The sequence below is a fragment of the Phyllostomus discolor genome, chromosome 3 (assembly GCF_004126475.2).
Source record: "Phyllostomus discolor isolate MPI-MPIP mPhyDis1 chromosome 3, mPhyDis1.pri.v3, whole genome shotgun sequence".
In the NCBI taxonomy this organism is placed as follows: domain Eukaryota; kingdom Metazoa; phylum Chordata; class Mammalia; order Chiroptera; family Phyllostomidae; genus Phyllostomus; species Phyllostomus discolor.
Window position 1 is genome coordinate 105,691,884 of NC_040905.2, and position 22,619 is coordinate 105,714,502.

A 22,619-nucleotide genomic window follows, 5' to 3' on the forward strand; every position below is an offset into this window, starting at 1 on the left:
TATATGGTCAACACATTTCTGGAGTTTCTCATCTTCCCACCTTCTTTCATCTCTGCCCAGATGGAATTATAATCCTTGATCTAAATCTTCCCAGTTGTCTCTCATCTAGCCTCCTATGTGGCACATTGTTTGACAGTTAAGCTTCCTGACAATCCCATGACCTAGGTACTGTTATCATTCCCATTTTAGTGATGAAGAAGCTGAGGCCTTATTCTCTTGGAATTGAAAGCACCACTGAGAATGTGTGAAGATATTCATGGACAGTATACAGATTTACTATGAATATTTGAATATAGAGGTTTCCCCAGAAGCTACTATTTTTTAAAAAATCCTCACCTGAGGACATTTTTTTCATTGCTGAGAGAGAGAGAGAGAGAGAGAGAGAGAGAGAGAGAGAGAGATCAACGTGAGAAAGAAGCATCAATTGGTTGCCTCCCATATGCACCCCGACCGGAGACTGGACCTGCAACCTAGGTATGTGCACTGACTGAGAATGAACCTGCAACATTTCTGTGCATGGGATGATGCTCCAACCAGCTGAGCCACCTGGCCAGGGCCCAACTGTCTTTTCTTAGGAGATTTTGTGGACAGAAGAAACCAGTGTTTGGAAACCATTTGTTTGCCATTGACTTAAAAAATCAAATATCCAGAGAACTTCTTTCTCTTAAGAGGAAACCATGAGTGTGGTAGCATCAGTCGCATTTATGGATTCTATGATGAATGCAAGCAAAGGTTTGATATTAAATTATGGAAGGCCTTCACCGTTTGTTTCAACTGTCTGCCTGTAGCTGCCATTGATGAGAAGATGTGTTATCATGGAGGACTGCCAGCAGACCTGCAATCCATGAAGCAGGTTTGAAGAACTGTGAGACCCACTGATGTCCCTGATACAAGTTGTCTCTGTGATTTGCTGTGGTTGGACCCAGAGAAGGACCTGCAAGGCTGGGGAGAAAACAATTGTGGTGTTTCCTCGCTGATATAAGCAGTAAGGAAATCTGAATCATCATGATTTAGACTTGATTTGTAGAGATCAGGTGGTGGAAAGTAGATATGAATTTTTTGCTAAATGACAATAGGCAACCATATTTTCAGCCCCAAATTATTGTGGCTAACTTGATAATGTTGGTAGAATGATGAATGTGGATGAAATTTTGACATGTGTATTTCAGATATTGAACCATCTGGAAAGAAAGCGAAGTAACAACATGGTGGGCTGAATTTGGGATGTGCCATCACTCTACCTCAAACAGTTAATTCACCAAAAAAGAGGTGAAGAAAGGAACTCTGTAAATTAACTAACCATCAGCTTTGTTAAGAACTCACTTCATAATATATGTGTGCACTGTGAAACTGCCTAGCCAGTTGACACCCTTCCTGATGTCACACCTTTAACTTAAAGAGATGGGTGAAGGATCTTACATTTTTTTTTCATAGAAAGATGTGCTACACTTTAGCGTAATAAGTATACCCTGTTATAATACTCAACTCAAAGTTAAATCCAAATTTAAAAGTACCCATTAAAGTTACACCTTCACTTACCAGAATTAATTAATTAATTAATTAATTAATTAATTTATGATCGGGAGAGCGTGAGTGCAGTCCTCCACTATCACAAATCATGTAGTTGAGTGGGAAATTGCAGGGCTCAGCACATCCAGAGTGCAGTGGGTAAGCCTCACCCTGGGAAAACCACCATAGTGATCATGGTATCTCCCCGCCAGGTAAATGTCACTTATCAGTTTTTAAAGTTGAAATGTCTCCCAGTTAAACTAGATGTGAGAGTTCAACCAGATAAAAGCATGATAATCCCTCTGTGTAATGTGGTTTTGATGTTGCTTGGTTGTTTGATTATGTTGAGCTTGTTTGGTTTGTTTGTTTTTAATAGGATAATGGGGAGCATTTTAAACGTTTTTTTCTAAATATTTTTACAAGTGAAATGTGGGGTGAGCTTCACAGATATTTACCAACTATTGTTTTCTTTCTTATTTACTTATGTAGCTCATTACCATAAAAAAGAAAATTCATGTCTCGTTATTACCATAAAAAGGAATTTTAGAGGTTGATCTTTTTAAAAATATGCAAATCATTCAATCCAGTGATTTAATCAGTTTTGGGAAAACATTACAGCTGATTGCAGATATTTTGCTCCCTATAGAAATTGCCACTGATTTGTATTTGTGCACTCTAATTTTTAACTTACTGATGCTCTATAGCGCAGTAGCATTCCACTTAACTTTAAGATAAGGCTCATATAACATTAGCCAGCTAGTTGGTGATGTGATTTTGTGGTACCTTGATTTTATGCTTTAATTTGCATGAAACACCTTTTGGCATGCTTAACTTTCTGGTAACACACTCACCTACATCAATTTTGTTTTGGCAGTTGCTTGAATTTTGTTCACTTCTCTGTTTTTAGACAGATAAAACATGAGGATCCTTAGAAAGCTGACATTATCTCTTTTTTCCTTCCTCTGTGTAAAGGATGAATTTAAATCAAGGTTGGTCAGTGGGACATTTTGTCGACTATGGGTATTGGGTACTTAACTTCTTTTTTTATTAATTTTTTACTGATGTTCAAGTACAATTGTCTCCATTTTCACCCCACCACAGTTCCCCGTCCCTCCCATCCCCACCTTCCATTCTCAAACCTACTCCCTTTGGCTTTGTTCACATGTCCTTTATACATGTACCTTGATGACCCTTCCCCTATTTTCCCCATTATCCTTCTCCCCTCTCCTCTCTGGTTACTGTCAGTTTGTTCTTTATTTTAATGTCTCTGGTTGTATTTTCCTTGTTTGTTTTGTTGATTAGGTTCCACTGATAGGTGAGATCATATGGTATTTGTCTTTCACCTCTGGCTTGTTTCACTTAGCATGATGCTCTTCAGTTTCATTCATGCTGCCATAAAGGGTAGGAGCTCTTTCTTTCTGCTGCATAATGTTCCATTGTGTAAATGTACCACAGTTTTTTGATCCACTCATAAACAAATCAACAAACAAGTGCAGGAGAGGTTGTGGAGAAAAGAGAACCCCACTGCACTGTTGGTGGGAGTGCAGACTGGTGCAGCCAATGTGGAAAACAGTATGGAATTTCCTCAGAAAACTAAAAATGTAACTGCTATTTGACCCAGCAATCCCACTGCTGGGATTATACCCCAAGATTCCTGAAACATCAGTTCAAAAGAACCGATGCACCTCAATGTTCATAGAAGCACAATTTACAATAGCCAAGTGCTAGAAGTAGCCTAAGTGTCCACCAGTAAATGAGTGGATCAAAACACTGGGTACTTAACTTCTAAAATTGCCATATGAATGTTGTATTCAGCAGTCCCCAACATTTTTGGCACCAGGGACCAGTTTTGTGGAAGGCAATTTTTCCACAGATGGTGAGGGGAGTGGGGATGGTTTGGGGATGATTCAAGGGCATTACATCCAAGCTAACATCCTGCGGTGTGGCTCATTTCCTGACAGGCCCAGACCAGTACTGGTCTATGGCCTGGAGGTTGGGGACCTCTGTTATGATTGTAAAGCTTATGTCACTAAAGATTTTTATTTTTTATGGTCAAAGTTCATGTGATATTATATAGATATGCTTTGTGGTGAACCATGGTAGCACTGATTTCTGTACATGACCAAGTGTTTATTACAGCATTTCTTTTCCTGTTCTCTCTCTCTCTCACTTTAAAAACAAATTTAAAGTGAGAGATAAGAGTAGAAAAGTGACCATAAAGATTTTATAAGGAGAACTTAGAGGACACAGATGTATGATTTTTAGATGTGATTCTAAAAGCTTTTATTGAACATTGTCAAGTTTGTAAGCTTCATAGGGATGGACAACATATTCATAATGCCCTTCTATGTGTGCTACCATAGATGTGAAATTCTTGACCTTAAAAATCATCTTTGAAAATGTTAAATTGAGAATTCTGTTAACTTAACATTTTATGAATTGGTCTATTTTACTACTTCAGGAGATTTGATTTTTTAGCACAGTGCATAGCTCTCTCAAGTGCATAGGTCTTTTTTTTTCTAATTCCATTTTGTTTTAAAGAACATTTGAAATGTAGTTTTCTCACTTAATAAAAGTTGTCTAATTGACATGGAAAAAAAGGAGAAGAAGCTGAGGTTTATAAAAGCTATGTGGGGCTCCCAGGGCTAGTCAGTGGTGGAGCCTGACTCCACACAACAGTGTAATCTAGAGCCTGGATCTTAGCCACCACCCTCTAAGTGTTTTCTTACCTTCAGTCTCATCTTCTCTAATTCCCTCCCCCCACACGGCAGCTAGAGGGATCTTTCTAGACTACAACACTGCTCAGGTCCTTCCTCAGCTCAAGGTTCCCTACAGCCTTGGGATAAAGCATCAGCTCTTCAGTAAGGCTCATGTCTATAGCTTCTACAGCTTCATCTTTGGCTGCAGAGAATCACCCCTCACCCCAGTCTACTCTGCTGCTGCTGAATGTAGCCCACTCACAGTATCTGTAGGGAAGCCACCACCAGTTTCCATCCTCTGTGCCTTCAACTCATGCTGTTCTCCAATGGCACACATTGTGTCCTCTTCCTCAAACTTGGAGAATTCCTCCCACGCATCCTTTAATACTCAGCTCACCCATTAGTAGAAAACTTTCCTGACCTTCCGCAGGTAGAATTAGTCATTGTGTCCTTCACTCTATGATACATCAGCAGAAAATTCTTGATCTTTGAGGATTTTTAGGACTGGAAAAAGTCAAGCAAAAACAAATCTGGTTAGAATGGGACTAAAATTTCATAGTAAATATCAAGGGTTTGACTGAGAGTCTACTTTAAAAAATGAAACCAAAATTTATTTTATGGACATTCATCCACCTTTAGCTAACAAAATTACACTGCAATTCTGTATGGATTCTTAGACTAAACACATATGTGTTTTTTTCTCTTTGGCATAATTTCCTGACAAAAAATTTTGAAAGCATGGTATGACACCCTTTTCTTACAAATTTTGTACCATAATCATGCAGAGTTATTTTTGCAAAAGCAGATGTCAGTTTCCCAGCAGGCCTTTCTTAGTATTTTATAATGAAATTATTCTCTTCTAAGAACCTGCCCCGTCTTCTTTGCATTAACATCCTCTTCTTTGGTTGTTTCTTGGTCTAAGAATTACATCAGCCAGATGCTCATTTGTCAATATTGTTGGGTATGCTTTGAATACTTTTCCAACGTAATTTACATCAACTTCAGGAAATTCTGTAACTTTGCAAGGATGGCAATTTTATTTTGCAGAGGATTGCAAACACTCAGACAGTCTAGCCAACGCCTAAGAAAGAGGATGCTGGTGTGAGGGACAGAGCTAGACACTGGTGCTCTGCTGGTCCATAGTCTAGTTAATTTTGTTGGGACGATGGCAGTTGCCTGGGTCTAACAATACACTTGTACTTATGTGAGCTGTTGCCACTAGAGGAAGTGGGGTGAGGGTCACAACCCCCCACTTGGTGCTATTTTTGCCACATCTTACAAGTTTATACTTATTACAAAAAAGAATAGTTAAAATATTATAAAAATAACTCACAGCCAAGGGAAACCTAAGGAAACATGGAGACTAAATGCATGACAATGAAACTTGTAAGTTAAACTTATAAATGACTGGATACTTCATTAAAATTTTCTTGAAATTTTCACTTTTGCTTTCCTAGGCAATCTCATCGCCATGTGGGGACAAGGGGTTTTAACTAAATATTTGGGTTTTCACGAAATTCTTCCATGGATATCTAATTATTATTTTTTAAAATATATTTTATTGATTATGCTATTACAGTTGTCCCATTCCCCCCCTTTCATTCCCCTCCACCCTGCACACCCTCTCCCACCCACATTCCCCCCATTTAGTTCATCTCCATGTGTCATACATGTAAGTTCTTTGGCTTCTACATTTCCTATACTATTCTTTTTTTTTAAAGATTTTATTTATTTGTTTTTTAGAGAGGGAAGGGAGGGAGAAAGAGAGAGAGAAAGAAACATCAATGTGCGGTTGCTGGGGGTCATGGCCTGCAACCCAGGCATGTACCCTGACTGGGAATCGAACCACAACACTTTGGTATGCAGCCCACGCTCAATCCACTAAGCTATGCCAGCCAGGCCTACATTTCCCATACTATTCATACCCTCCCCCAGTCTATTTTCTACCCACCATCTATGCTACTTATTCTCTGTACCCTTTCCCCCTCTCTCCTCCTCCCACTCCCCTGTTGCTAACCCTCCATGTGATCTCCATTTCTGTGGTTCTGTTCCTGTTCTAGTTGTTAGCTTAGTTTGTTTTTCTTTTTGTTTTAGGTGTGGTTGTCAATAATTGTGAGTTTGCTGTCATTTTACTGTACATGTTTTTCATCTTCTTTTTCTTAGATAAGTCCCTTTAACATTTCATATAATAAGGGTTTGGTGATGATGAACTCCTTTAACTTGACCTAACCTGAGAAGCACTTTATCTGCCCTTCCATTCTAAATGATAGCTTTGCTGGATAGAGCAATCTTGGGTGTAGGTTCTGGCCTTTCATGACTTGGAATATTTCTTTCCAGTTCCTTGTTTCCTGTGGGGTTTCTTTTGAAAAATCAGCTGACAAACTTATGGGAATTCCTCTGTAGGTAACTGTCTCCTTATCTCTTGCTGCTTTTAAGATTCTCTCCTTCTCTTTCATCTTGGGTAATGTAATTATGAAGTGCCTTGGTGTGTTCCTCTTTGGGTCCAACTTCTTTGGGACTCTCTGAGCTTCTTGGACTTCCTGGAAATCTATTTCCTTTGCCAGATTGGGGAAGTTCTCCTTCATTATTTGTTCAAATAAGTTTTCAATTTGTTGCTCTTCCTCTTCTCCTTCTGGCACCCCTATGATTGGGATGTTGGAATGTTTAAAGATGTCCTGGAGGTTCCTAAGCCTCTCCTCATTTTTTTGAATTCTTGTTTTTTCATTCTTTTCTGGTTGGATGATTCTTTCTTCCCTCCTTCTGGTCTACACCATTGATTTGAGTCCCAGTTCCTTCCCATCATTATTGATTCCCTGTACATTTTCCTTTATTTCACTTAGCATAGCTTTCATTTTTCCTTCTAATTTGTAACCAAATTCAACCATCTTTGTGAGCATCCTGATTACCAGTGTTTTGAACTATGCATCTGATAGGTTGGCTATCCCTTTGTCGCTTAGTTGTGTTTTTCCTGGAGCTTTGATGTGTTCTTTCATTTGGGCCATTTTTTAGGCTTGATGCACCTGTTACATAGTGAGAGCAGAGCCTTAGGTATTCACCAGGGTGAAGCACCCCAAGTCGCTGGGTTGTGATGCTGTATGTGAGGAAGGGGTCCGAGAGGGAACAATGGTGCTTGCTCCACTCTCTGCCATCTTTCAGTCACTTTCCCCACTACCCACAGTCAAATTGGACCCTTCTGGTGCTGATTCCCAGGTGGGTGGGTTTGTGTACATTCTAGGACCCTGTGGGTCTCTCCAACAAACTTTCCTGTGAGGCTAGGAGTTCCCGCTCCCCCTTTGTTTCGCCTGGTTTACCTGCACACAAATGTTGGGCTGCCTGGTCTGCCAGCTGCAACCTGTCGTGCCTGTTCCACAATCCACCACCTGTGCCTTGTCGTGAGTGCTCTCTGCCTCTGCTGCCTGACTCCACCTCTCCTACCGGTCTGGAGGAATGTGCCTTTGTCGGACTTCCATACAGTTTGACTTTCTGTCAGTTCTGGTTGTTTTTTGTTTTTAAATTATTGTTGTCCTTCTTTTGGTTGTGCGAGGAGGCACAGTATGTCTACCTATGCCTCCATTTTGGCTGGAAGTCTGATATCTAATTATTTATTTAAGTACCTATCTTCTCCAATTGGACTGTGAGCTCCTTATAATCTAAGAATGGATCTTACTCATCATTCTGCTTTGAATGCCTATCGTAGGGCCTAGCACAGATTAAGCCTCTGATATAAACTTAATGAGGGAATGAATGAGTGAAGATGTGAGCAAAGACACTGAAAGACTGGGTTTCTAACTTGGTCCCTGCACAGCTAATCCCTGGCTGGAAGGATAGTGCTGGTGATATTTTCCTCTGGAGGTGGTATGGTTTGAGTTTCCCATGTAACAATAGTTGCCACAGCAGAAGAGAAGCTTGTCCCAAGGATATGCTCTACTTGCTCTTAGCAGATGCAGGCAGGTGGTGCTTAACCGCATACCTCTCCTGGCTCCCCTAATCAGTGAGGAGGGCTTGGGGAATTTCAGGAGTGAGATGTCTGGGAAAGCCCAGTTTTTGGTGCCACCACCTCCATTGCCCCCTGGAAGGTGCCCTGAAGCTACAAATCACCTCTTTCCCATGCTGCCCCTTCTCAGGCCCAGTAAGGGGCTCCTCCTGGGATCTAACAATTTTGTCTTCAAAGCAGTATCAGTTCCAGCACAGTCCTTGCCTTCTTTCTTCTCCATAAAACTGATTTAAAAAATAAATTTTGCTACTTATATTTAGTTCCTCTTCCTAGAGGCAATTTAGGGAAATTTTCTAACATCATACTACACATATGGCTAAGCAACTTCATTTTCACAATTTGGACATCTTTCTATTGTCCACATGTGTACATCTCCTTCATTTCCTTTCATAGCTGTATAATGTTGCATGGAATGGTTATATTATTGTTTACCTACCCAGTTCCCCTTAATGACAGCCATGATTTGGTCTGGTTTTGTTGCAGACAATGCTGCAGTGGTCATACACTTTGAAATGCCTACGTTTTGCTGGCTAGTGTCAACTTGCCTTCCCAAAACATTGCACCTGTTTTCACTCCCACCTACAGCATATGACCATGAAGCTGAATTTTTAAAAAAAATCACATTACCCATAATGATGATGTTTACTATATATGAGAAGAATAAACTTCACTTGGCAATGAGCATTCAAAGCTGTTTTTGTTCTACTTCCAACAATTCCCTAACAATCTTATGGGGACAATGGAACCAGTTACTGGTGTTGCTATTATAGTCATTATTTATTTTATAAACATTTAGTGCCAAGCCCACATGAGATGTCAAGTGGGGGATGGTTCAGGAAGATGATGATGGATGGCCAGGAGGAGAAGACAATGCTCTGAGGTACTTCATTGGGCTGCACATCCTTTTCCAGCCCTAGCTCCCTTTCTTTTTTTTTTTTCCAACTTAATGATATATAATTGACAGGTAATATTGTGTAAATTTAACATGTACAATGTATTGATTTAATTTTTTTCATTTTTTATTGTTGTTCAAGTACTGTTGTCTCTATTTTCCCACCACCACTCTCCCCTACCCCACCCACTCCCACTTCCCACCCTCAATCTTCCCTCATTTGACTTTGTCCATGGATCCTCTATATATGTTCCTTAATGACCCTTCCCCTTCTTTCCCTCATTATTGTCCTGCCCCCACCCCTTTGGTAACTGTCAGTTTGTTCTTGATTTCAATGTCTCTGGTTATATTTTGCTTGCTTGTATGTTTTTCTGGTTAGGTTACACTTACAGGCAAGATCACATGGTATTTGTCTTCCACTGCCAGGCTTATTTCACTTAGCATAGTGCTCTCCAGATTCATCCATGCTGTTGCAAAAGGTGGGACCTCCTCCTTTTTTTCTGCTGCATAGAATCCCATTATATAAATGTACCACAGTTTTTTAATCTACTCACTTACTGAGGGGCATTAGGTTGCTTCCAGCACTTGGCTATTGTAAACTGTGCTGCTACGAACATTGGGGTGCATATGTTCTTTTTTTAAAGATGTATTTTTATTTATTTTTAAGAAGATGTTATTTATTTATTTTTAGAGAGGGGGAAGGGGGGAAAGAAAGGGAGAGAAACATCAATATGTGGTTGCCTCTCATGTGCCTTCCACTGGGGGGACCTGGCCCACAACCCAGGCATGTGCCTTGACTGGGAATTGAACCTGCAACCCTTTGGTTCACAAGCTGGCACTCAATCCACTGAGTCACACCAACCAGGGCCATAGGTTCTCTTGAATTTGTGTTTCAGGATTCTTAGGGTATAATCCCAGCAGTGGAATTGCCAGATCAAAAGGCAGGTCCATTTTTAGTTTTTTTTTGAGGAAATTCCATACTGTTTTCCACAGTGGCTGCACCAGTTTGCATTCACACTAACAATGTGCTAGGGTTCCCTTTTCTCCACAACCTAGCTACCACTTATTGTTTATTGATGTGTTTATGATGGCCTTTCTGACTGGTGTGAAGTAGTATCTCACTATGGTTTTAACCTGCATCTGTCTGATGGCTAGTGATGCTGAGTGTTCTTTCATATGTCTCTGGGCCCTCTGTATGTCTTCAGAGAAGTGTCTGTTCAGGTCCTTTGCCCATTTTTTAATGGATTGTTTGTCTTCCTGAAGTGGAGTTGTGTGTATACACAACTTTATATATTTTGGAGATCACACCCTTGTCTGAGGTGTCATTGGAAAATATGTTTTCTCATGTGATTGGTTGCCTTTTCATTTTGATGATGTTTTAACTGTGCAGAAGCTTTTTAATTTGATGAGGTTCCATTTGTTTATTCTCTCCTTTATGTCCCTTGCTGTAGGAGACATATCGGTGAAAATATTGCTGCGTAGATATCTGAGATTTTCCTGCCTATGTTCTGTTCTAGAACTTTTATGGTGTCATGAGTTATATTTAAATCTGTCATCCATCTTGAACTTATTTTTGTGTATGGTGTAAGTTGGTGATCGAGTTTCATTTTTTTGTGTGCAGCTTTCCAGATCTCCCAACACCATTTGTTGAAGAGGCCATTTTCACTCATTTAATGCCTCTGCCCACTTTGTTGAATATTGACCATAGAGACTTGGGTTTATTTCTGGGCTCTCTATTCTGTTCCATTGGTTGATGTGTCTGTTCTTATGCCAGTACCACATTATTTTGATTACCATAGCCTTGTAATATAGTTTGATGTCAGGTATTGTGATCCCTCTTACTTTGTTCTTCTTTCTAAAAATTGTTGCAGCTATTAGGAGTTATTTATGGTTCCATATAAATTTTTGAAATGTTTGTTCTGTATCTGTGAAACATGTCATTGGTATTTTAATAAGGATTGTGTTGAATCTATAAATCATTTTGGGTAGTATGGACATTTTGATGCTAATATTTTTAATCCACGAACACAGCATTTGCCTCCATTTATTTGTGTCTTCCTTAATTTCTTTCTTCAGTGTTGTGTAGTTTTCTGAGTACAGGTCTTTTACCTCCTTGGTTAGGCTCTTTCTAGGAATTTTATTTTTCTTGTTGCTATAGCAAATGGGATTTTTTCTTGATTTCTGTTTCTGATTTTCATTGTTGGTATACAAAAATGCCTTCAATTTCTGAATATTCACTTTGTATCCTGCTGTCTTGTCAAATTCACATATTAGTTCGAATTTTTTTGTGTGTGGAGTCTAGAGGGTTTTCTATGTACACTATCATGTCACCTGCAAACAATGACAGTTTTACTTCCTTCTCTCCAATTTGGATGCCATTTATTTCTTTTTCTTGTCTGATCACTGTGGCTAGAACTTCCAATGCTATTTTGAATAGAAGTGGTGAAAGCAGACACCCTTATCTTGTTCCTGATCTTAGTGGGAAAGGCTTTAGTTTTTCTTGTTGAGTATGATGTTGGCTGTAGGTTTCTCATATACGGTCTTTATTATGTTAAGGTATGCTCCCTCTACTCCTACTTTGTTGAATGTTTTTACCATAAATGGGTGCTGTACCTTATCAAATGCTTTTTCTACATCTATTAATATGATCATGTGATTTTTGTGTTTTCTTTTGTTTAGGTGGCATATTACATTTATTGACTTGCATATTGTACCATCCTTGCAATCTTGGGATGAGTCCCATTTGATCATGGTGTGTGATCTTTTCAGTGTATTGCTGGATGTGATTTGCTAATATTTTGTTGAAGATTTTAGCATCTATATTCATCAGCGATACTGGCCTGTAGTTTTCTTTCTTTGTTGTGTCTTTATTTGGTTTTGGGATTGGGAAGATACTGGCTTCATAAAAAGAGTTTGGGAGTCTTCCCTCTTCTTGGATTTTTTGGAATAGTCTGAGAAGGATACGGGTTACCTCTTCCTTAAATGTTTTGTAAAATTCTCCTGTGAAACTGTCTTGTTTGGGGCTTTTGTGTGTCAGGAGTCATTTTATTACTGCTTCAACTTCACCAGCTGTTATCTATCTGTTCATGCTCTCTGCTTCTTCTTGATTCAGTTTTGGAAGATTATATATTTTTTAGAAATTTGTCCATTTCACCCAGGTTTTTAAATTTCTTGGCATATAGTTGTTTGTAGTGATGCGTTTAAATATTACAATATGATTACCACCATAGTGTTAGCTAATACTTCTATCATGTCACATACTCTGTTAGCAACTTTCAAATATATACTACAGTGTTGCTATCTGTACTCACAATACTATGCATCAGATCCCCCCAGAACTTAATCATCTTATAATTGAAAGTGTGTACCCTTTGATGAATATCTCCCCATTTCCCACACCCCACTCCTGATAACTACCCATCTATTGTTTCTATGAGTTCAGCTTTTTTATATTCCAAATATAAATGATATGATATAGTATTTGTCTTTCTCTGTCTGACTTATTTCACTTAGCATAATGTCCTCTAGGTCCATCCATGTTGTTGTAAATGGTGGGATTTCATTCTTTCTTATGGCTGAGTAATATCCCATTGTAAATATTTACCATGTCTTCTTTATCCATTCATCTGTTGACAGATACTTAGATTATTTCAATCTCTTGGCTATTGTGAATAATGTTGCAATAAACATGAGAGCAAAGATATCTCTTTGAGATCCTGTTTTCATTTCCTTCAGACATATACGCAGAAGTGAGATTGCTGGATCACATGGTAGTTCTATTTTTTTATTTTTTGAGGAACCTCCATACTGTTTTCTTTAAAGGTTGCAACATTTACATTCTCACCAGCAGTGCATAAGGGTTCCCTTTTCTCTACATTCTCGCCAACACTTGTTATCTCTTGTCTTTTTTATGACAGACATTCTAACAGGTATGAGGTAATATCTGTCTCAGCTCCATTTAAAGTCAAATTAATTGAAAGCATTATCTAAACACCTCTGTGTCGGATTCCTCTCCTCCTCTTCTCTCTTAAATATTCTCCAATCAGGCTGTCACTCCTACCATCCACTGAAATTGCACTTGTCAAGATCACTGTTGCTTCCACACCATGAAAAACAATAACCACAGCTAACTTGAACAACTGGAAGTGTTTGGCACAGTCCATCATTCTCCGTTTGAAACACTTTCCCTACCTGGGCTTGTTCTCCTCCTATATCTTCTCCTCATCACCTCCGCCTATCAAAGTTAGAACACCCAAGGCTCTGTCCTCAGACCTCTTCTCTTCTCTGACACACTCCCTTGGTGATCACAGCCAGTCTCATGGCTTTAAATGCCATCCATATGCTCTGGATTCCAATGTTTACATCACCATCCCAGACCTCCAGCATGAACTCTAGACCTGTATGTCTAACAGTCTCTGTATCGTCTCCATATAGATGTCCAGCAGACATCTCTAAAGTAATACACTCACACATGAATAGATGCTCAGTATTGTCATCAGGGAAATGCAAACTAAAACCACTTCACACTTACTAGGCTGTCTATAATCAAGAAGATGAAGAATAGTGAGTGTTGGTGAGGACATGGAGAAACTGGAACCCTTGTACATTGCTGGGAATGGAATATGGCACAGCCACTTTGGAAAATAGTTTGGCAATTCTTCGAAAAGTTACATGGAAAGTTACCATGTTACTCAGCAATTCCACTCTTAGGTATATACCCAAGAGAAGTGAAAACATGTACACACAAAAGTTTGTATACTAACATTCATAGTAGTGTTATTCAAAATAACCCAAAAGTAGAAACAACCCAAATGTCCCTCAATGGATGAGTGGATAAACAAAAAGTGATATAGCCACACCATGGAACACTGTTCATAAAAAGGAGTGGAATCCTGATACATGTTGCAACACAACTGAACCTTGAAAACATGATGCTCACCGAAAGACTCTAGTCACAAAAAGCCACATATTGTATGATTCCATTTATATGAAATGTTCAGAACAGTCAAATCCACAGACACAGAAAGTAGGTTGGTGGTTGCTAGGGATGGGAAGAGAGGGAATGAGAATGACAGCTAATGAGGTTTCTTTTGGGCTGATGAAAATGTTCTCAAATTAGACAGTGATGACGGTTGCACAATTTTGTAAATATACTAAATACTACTGAATAGTATATTTTGAAAGGGTAAATTTTAGGGTTATGTGAATTTATCTTAAAGTTTTAAAAAGATGTTAAAACTGCTTCCAGATTTTTAAAAAATGTAACAAACTCATGATTTCCTCCTCCAAATCTACGCAGCCACTAACCCTTTTATCTGTTAATGACAGTTACACCCACCTGATTCCTTACATCCTCCATCTAGGCCATCAGTGAAGACTGCTGGCTTTACCTTCCAAATATATTCTAAATTCTTATCACTTCTTACTACTTCCATTTCCACTGTCTGTGCTTGATCAGCTCATTTTTCCTGTAGTCACTACAATGTATTCTCGATCTCTCAGGTAGGTGTTCTACAAGAGGATGTCTCTCCTCTGCTTGCTCATGCATTTGATGGCTCCCATCTTCCTCAGAGGAAAAGCCTAACCCCTCGCCGTGCCTGTAAGACCCTAACGTTTCAGCCCACGACTACCTCTCTTCCCTCACCTCCTCCCTGCCCCGCCCCACCCACTCTGTTCCAGGACTGCTGATCTCTTTGCTATTCCTCAAGTTCAAGGCACACCTGAGCCACCTCAGGACCTTTGCACTTGCTGTTCTCTCTGCCTGAAATACACTCCCTCTTCATTATCCACATGGCTCTCTCCTTTCCTACCCTCCTTCTCTGCTTTATTTTTCTCCATAGCATGTGTCTCCCACTTGAATGTGAGCTACACAGGGACAGGGATGTTTTCTGTCTTGTCCACTGTTGAACCCCCAGGACCTGACACCTACTAGGTGCTCAGTAAATGCTTGTTGAATGCATGAATGAGTGAAGTGCACACAGGTTATGCTCAGGAACACCCCCAAGAGCATGAGGACCAGGAGGCTGCCAGTGTGGAATATTTTCATATAGGAAACTGAAGTTGAGAGGTAAGCTCTTGGCACACTACCTGGCACGAAGCAAGCTTTCAATTAATTAACACAGTTGTTGTTTTTACAGTTTCTTCCTACTTAACATTTTAACCGAACCTAAATTCCTCTCACCCTCCTTGCCAGTACCCTCCAATCAGACACAATCTGCTTCCACACCCATGCACAGAGCATGCCAATTCCCTGCCCCCTCCTTGCCTTTATCCCCATAAATACACACACCTGGAATTCCCTCACTGTTCCTCTGTACTGGTCAATGGCCCTAAACCATCTCACTGTCTGACTTCACATCTGCTTTCTCCAGGAAGCCTTCTCAGATTAATCTGCTCACTGCTCACCACTTCCATACTCCCTTTGTCCCTCTCCTCATCCACTTGCAATCTCTGACAACATTGTAGTTTGCTGGGAGCTTGACATCTTACAAGCATTTTTCACAGATCAAATAGCTCACATTGGGGAGCCTGGCAAGCCTCTCCCAAGCTTTGTGGCCTTGGGCATGTTAATTGACTTCTCTGAGCTTTGTCTGTGAAATGGAAGTAGAAATTAGTCTCTACCTCTTGCCAGAGGCTAAAATGAGACACGGTAAATGAAACACCTGAGCCTAGCATGTGGTACAAGTCCAATACACATTGGTATTTGTTATTATTATCTCAAAATGATGCTGCAAAGTAGATACTCTGATTTCCAATCTACAGAAGAGACACTCGAGGAACAAAGGGATGGAGCAGTGTGTGCAGCTCACAGTAGCGAGCTGGAACTCAAACCCAGTTTCTGGCCTTTCTGCTCTGCTTCCCCACATCCTTCAGGGATTCTTTCTGTTTCTGATATTGTACTTTACACTCATTAGTGTTTCTCTCATGTGTGAACTCTGAGTCATTCTCAGATTTCAGGTCTCACCTAACACTGATGACAATGCTCCGGGCTTCCCAGATCTTCATGACTTTTGAAAGCATGCTCATCTAGGTTTTTTACACTACAAGGTGGATAAGAGGCATCCTTATTTTGCAGACAGAAAAACAGAGGTTCAGAGTGGCAAAGCCACTTGCTCATGATCTCACAGTAAAACAGTGGAAAAGCCACCATTAGAACTATCCCAGACTCACCCTTCACCATCTCACAAGGTTCCTCTCTTCCCCTCATCCTATCAACAAAAGTTCTACATTCAGCAGGCATTCAATCTGTGCTTATCTGAAGCCACCACCTAAGAGTGGGTGATAATAAATGTGCACAAGGACAAGGACCATCTACAGGGACACTGAGGAAAACCCAAGAAAGGCAAGTGGAGGTGAGCTGCTGCCTTGGCCCCACTCAGCCGTAGAAATTTGCCTGTCCCCATGCTAGGCTGGGTCTGTGCTTCTCCACACATCATTTGGATTGTGGTGATGGTAGGAAATTCTAAGTATCCAACATATTTTGGAAGAAATTGTTTTAAAAACAAGTTTTGTTTGTTTATTCTTTTCATAGAACTTCCTCCCAGGAAGGAGAAACCATGGGGGAAGTTCTTCTTTCCAAATAAACTTATTAATCTGCTTCTCCAAATTTGTTCTGTGCAGAGGACAAAGATTCACCCCTATTGCAGCAAAGTCCAGCTCCTGTCATCTAGGAAACCGCCCCATTTATTGCTCACTGATCTTCAGTCAACAAATGTGTTGCAGCAGAGCCTACAGACTTGCAGGGCATATGTGGTTAGTGTACAAAATGAAATTCTTTTTAATGTGAAAGGGAATATTCTCAAGGAGGTGTTATGGATGAATTGGGCCCCACTCCCCAAATTCATATATTGAAGGTCTAGCCCCCAGAACCTCAGAATGTGACTGTATTTGGAGATGGGAGGGTCTTTGAAGGGGTGATTAGGTTAAAATTAGGTCATTGATGTGGGCCCTAATCCAATACAACTCCTGTCCTTAAAAGAAGAGATTAGAACACAGAGGGAAAACCTATGTGAAGACAGAGGGAGAAGATGGCCTTCCGCAAGCCTAGGAGAGAGGCCTCAGAAGAAACCAACCTTGCTGACACCTTGATCTTGGACTTCTAGCCCCAGAATTGCGAAAAAAAAAAAAAAAATCAATTTCTGTTGTTTAAGCCACCCAGCCTATGGTACTTTGTTATGGCAGCCCCAGCAAACTAATACAGAGAAAATGTCCTTCTTAGTTGGGCACAATCTCCACCATTCCCTATTGCCTTGTACATGCCTGCTTTACTCATTTATATTGCCTCTTTTTCTCCTGATGTTGTTTGAGTTTGTACTACTGAAAGGTTACTTGTGGAAAGTTAAAAAGGTAGCTATTTGCACTGGTTGATGTGGCTCAGTTGGTTGGAGTGTTGTCCTGTTAACTGAAAGGTTACAGGTTCTATTCCTGGTCAGAAAACATGCCTGGTCAGAAAACAGGACTGTGTCAGGGTACATACAAGAGAGAACCAGTCAATGTTTCTCTCTCATCAATGTTCTCTCCCTCTCTTCCCCTGCTTCCCTTGTCTCTCTAAAATCAATAAGCATGTCCTCAGGTGAGGATATAAAAATAAAATAAAATAAAAAATAAAAAGGTAGCTACTTTTTTCTCCCATTTTTTTTATTGTGGTAAAATACACATAATGTAATATGAATCATCTTAACCATTTTTAAGTGTACTGTTCAGTGATACTAAATACATTCATAATGTTGTGCTACTATTACCACCACCCTTCTCAGAACACTTTCATCTTATAAAACCGAAACTATACTCACTAAATAGTAACTTCCCCGTCGCCATTTCCTACCAGCCCCTGCTGTCTACTACTCTCTGTTTCTTTGAATTTGACAATTCTAACTAAGTACCTCATATGAGTGGAATCATACCGTATTTGTCTTTTTGTGACTGGTTTATTTTACTTAGTATAATGTCTTTGATGTTCATTCATGTTGTCGCATATATCAGAATTTCCTTCTTGTTAAGGCTGCATAATGTCCATTGTATAAATACACTACATTTTGCTTATTTACTCAGTTATCGATAGACACAGGTTGCTTCCACACTCTAGCTCTTGTGAGTATTGCTGCTATGAACATGGGTGTATAAATCTCTTCCATACCCTGCTTTCAGTTCTTTTGGGCATATACCCAGAAGTGAAATTGCTGGATCATATAGTAAATCTATTTTTATTATCTTATGGAATTGCCATACTATTTTCCACAGTGGCTGTGCCATTTCACATTCCCACCAACAATGCACAAGGGTTCCCATTTTTCTGCATCCTCACATCCTCAGCATCATTTGCGGGAAGGGGGAAGGGGGGCCCCCCTGCCCACCCCCGAGACTGCCAATCCTGATTTGCATTTCCTTATTGGTTAGTAATGTTGAGCACTTTTTCATGTGTTTATTGGCCATTTGTATATTCTCTCTGGAGAAATAACTATTTAAGTTCCTTGCCCATTTTGAATCAGTTTTTGTTTCTCTTTGAGGGGGTTGTTTTCTTTTGTTTCTTTTTGTTTTTCAGTTTTCAGAGTTTTCTATATAGTTTGGATATTAATTCCTTATCAGATATATGATTTGCAAATATTTTCTGTTGGTTGACTTTTAAATCTGTTGTTAGTGTCTTTTTTTTATATCCATCAAGTCCAATTTGTCTATTTTTTCTTTTGTTGCCTGTGATTTTGGTGTCGTATTCAAGAAATCATTGCCAAAGCCAGTGTGTAAAGCTTTTAGCCTATGTTTTCTTTCAAGAGGTTTATAGTTTCAGGCCTTGCATTTATGTCTTTGATCCATTTTAAATGAATTTTTGTAGATGGTGTTAGGTATGGATGCCAATTCATTCTTTTGCGTGTGGATATCCAGTCTTCCCAGCACGATTTGTTGAGAAAACTGTCCTTTGCCAATTGAATGGTCTTGGTACTCTTGTCAAAAATCACTTGACTATATATAGGAGGGTTTATTTTTGGGTGCTCTATTCTATTCCCACAGTCTATATATCTGTCTTTATGCCAGTACCACACTTTTTATTAGTGTAGCTTTGTAGTAAGTTTTAAAATCAGGAACTGTAATTTGTTCTTTCTCAAGATTGTTTTGGCTTTTGGGGATCCCTTGATATTCCATATGAATTTTAGGGTGGATTTTCTATTTCTAAAAAAAAAAAAGGGCCATTGGAATTTTGATAGGGATTGCACTGAATCTGTAGATTGCTCTGGGTAATGCTGACATCTTAACAACATTATGTCTTCCAGTCCATGAATATAGGATATATTTCTATTTATTTATGTCCTCTTTATTTCTTTCAGTAATGCTTTATAGTTTTCAGTGTAAAAGTCTTCACACACTTGGTTAAGCTAATTCCTAAGTATTTTATCCCTCTTGATGCTATTGTAAGTAAAAATCGTTTCTTAATTTCCTTTTGGGATCATTCATTATTAGTGTATAAGGATGCAACTGATTTTTTTGTGTGTTGACTTTGTATGCTGCTACTTGGCTAAATTCATTTATTAATTATAACAGTTCTTTTTGTGTGTGGAATCTTTATGGTTTTCTACGTATAGGATTATACCATCTACAAACAGAGATAATTTTACTCCTTCCTTTCCAGTCTGGATACCTTTTATTTGTTTTTCTTGCCTGATTGATCTGGCTAGAACTTCCATTACTATGTTGAATAGGAATGGCAGATGTGGGCATTTTTGCCTTGTTCTGATATTAAAGGAAAAACTTTCAGCCTTTCACCATTGAGTATGATGTTTACTGTGGATTTTTCATACATAGTTTTTATTAATTTGAGGAAGTTTCCTTTTATTCCTAGTTTGTTGAGTGTCTTTATGATAAAGGTTGTTGAATTTTGACAATTGTTTTTTCTATAACAAATAAGATGATCATGTGATTTTCCCCCTTCATTTTGATAATGTGGTAATTATATTGATCAATTTTTGCATGTGGAAACATACCTGCAATCCCGGAATAAACCCAACTTGATCATGGCATATAGTCCTTTTGACATGCTGTTGAATTTTGACATGTTAGTGTTTTGTTGAGGATTTTTCATCAATGCTCATCAGGGATATGGGTCTATAGTTTTCCTGAAGTGTCTTTGGCTTTGATATCAGGATAATTCTGGCTTCAAGGAATTTGTTAGGGGGTATTCCCTCCTCTTTGATATTTTTAGGTAAATTGAGAAAGATTGGCATTAGTTCTTTAAATGTTTGGTGCCATTCACCAATGAAGCCATCAAGTCTAGGACTTTGTTGGGAAATTTTGATTACTGATTTAATCTCATTAGTTATGTCTATTCAGACTTTCTATTTCTTTATCAGCTAGTCTTAGTAATTTTGTGGTTCTAGGAATTTGTCCATTTTATCTAGGTTATCCAGTTTGTGGGCATACAATTTTTCCTAGTATTTTCTTATAATTCCTTTTATTTCTGTTGAGTTGGTAGTAATATCACTATTTTCATTTGTAGCTTAGTAATTTGGGTCTGCTCTTTTTCTTAGTCTATCTAGTTAATGATTTGTCATTTTTTTGATCTTTTAAATTTTTTATTTTATTAATTTTTCCCTATTGTATTTCTATTCTCTATCTTGTTTATCTCTGTTCTAATTTTTATGTGTTTATTAAAATATAATAATTTTGTTATTTTTTTCTGCTAGCTTTGAGTTTAGGTTATTCTTCTTTTTCCAGTTCTTTAAGCTGCAAAGTTGACTTGAGATTTTTTTTTTTAAGATTTTATTTATTTACTTTAGGGAGAAGGAGAGAGAGGGAGAATGAGAGGGAGAGAAACATCACTGTGTGAGAGAAACATCCGTTGGTTGCCTTTCCCATGCCTCTAACCAGGACCAGCTGCAACCCAGGCATGTGTCCTGACTGGGAATTGAATTGATGACAATGCTTAATCAACTGAGCTATGCTGGTCAGGGCTGAAATCTTATTTTTTAAAATGTAAACATTTGTAACTATAAATTTCTCCCTTAGCCCTGCTTTCACTGTATCCTGTAAGTTTTGGTAAGAACTGCTTTTGATCCACCACCTCCTATTGTTACAGGGTGCAGCCAAGAGGGGGGACCCCAAATGGGCATTTGAAATGGGGTCCAGAACTTAAGGTGTCCAGGAGATTTTGGGATGTCTCCATCCCCCCCCCCCCCACCCAGGGTGTGGGTTGGGGGAAGGGACAAATGGAGCAGGGCCATTGAGAGCTGTTTAGCATAGCAACAGCCTTGCAGCTAAGCTCTGGCATGGTCATTTGGCATATCTATAACCTTTGACTGGTTGCATAGATATGTTAAGTAGCTGTGATCAGCTCTAAGCCAGGGGAATGGAAGTAACTTCCCCACCCAGATGTAACTGGGGGGGGGCAGGTCCCATGAGTTACAGCGCCTGCGTGGGAGCTCAGAGAGGATTGGCTCCAGGACATGGGGCCATGCCTGCCCAGACTCAGGATGGCAGCCCAGTAAAGCTGGAAGGATGCAAGTTCTGGCACGTGAAGCCGAGTGTGGGAGGAGTCGGAAATGAGGCTGCAGAGGAAGATTGGCTGGGGGGATTTAAAACCCAGATTTGGCGGCCATTGAGGAGGAGAACCACGCGGACTTGACGGAGTGAAGACTCCCACAGCCCTGAGAGGAGGAGAGCATGCACAGCCCCGAGGAAGAGAGCCATGTGCAGCCCTGAGAAGGAGAGCCATGTGCAGCCATTGGGGGAGAACCATGCTGCTTTAGGAAGGAGAACCATGTGGCTGTGGAGGTGCAGAGAAGATCACGGCCATTGGAGAGAGAACCACATAGCTTTAGCAGAGTGAAGACTCCCGTGGCCCTGAGAGAGAAGACCATGTGCCTATGCCAGAGTGGGGACCCCCACAGCTTTAGAAGGGGGAACCACCACCTGGTTTTAGCAGAGATCCCGGCGACTCAGCTGAGGGTGTCGGGAACCCAGGGAGGTCTCCCAGTCGAGATGGAGTACTAACTGGGAAGAACCAGCGGACTGCCTAAGCCATGCACCTCTATTTCCTTTCCTGAGATACGGTACTCTGGACTGGGCAAAGGGGGAAGGAAGGAAGGACTGTGTCTGTTTGTGGGTGTTTTAAGGGACTTTGGGATTTTGGTAAAGACATTAGGTCACTACTTTAAGTTTGTATAGCATTAAATAAACATTTCCTTTCCTTTTCACAAATCTCTGGCATTGAGAGACGTCTTTCCTAGGGCAGCGGACATAACAGACCCGGGGCCTTCTTTCAATAATAGTATATCGTCCCAGGCCCCCCCTGTTGTGTTCTGTAACACTATGACTGCCAAACTCATCAGGACGCTTTCTCATCACATTGGCAGGAGCAAGCTATTTTAGGAACCACCATTCATCCTCTGTCCTGTTTGCTTCAGGTGCAGGAAATCTTGTTTTATTGGTAATTTCCTCCCTTCTGTATTTTTAGTTCTCAATTTCTGAAGCGCCTTTTAGTCAGTGTCAGGCATCCTGGATTGTTCCTGTCACTCTTTTATCCTTTCTCTCCTGTTTC

General features: G+C 39.8%; 2 pseudogenes; one reads left to right on the plus strand and one right to left on the minus strand.

The window, feature by feature from the left end:
• The first annotated feature begins 634 nt into the window (after positions 1-634).
• On the plus strand, positions 635-1,217 carry LOC114502264 (annotated as a pseudogene).
• Positions 1,218-1,578: 361 nt separating this feature from the next.
• LOC114513376 lies at positions 1,579-1,729 on the minus strand (annotated as a pseudogene).
• Between the last annotated feature and the right edge of the window lie 20,890 nt (positions 1,730-22,619).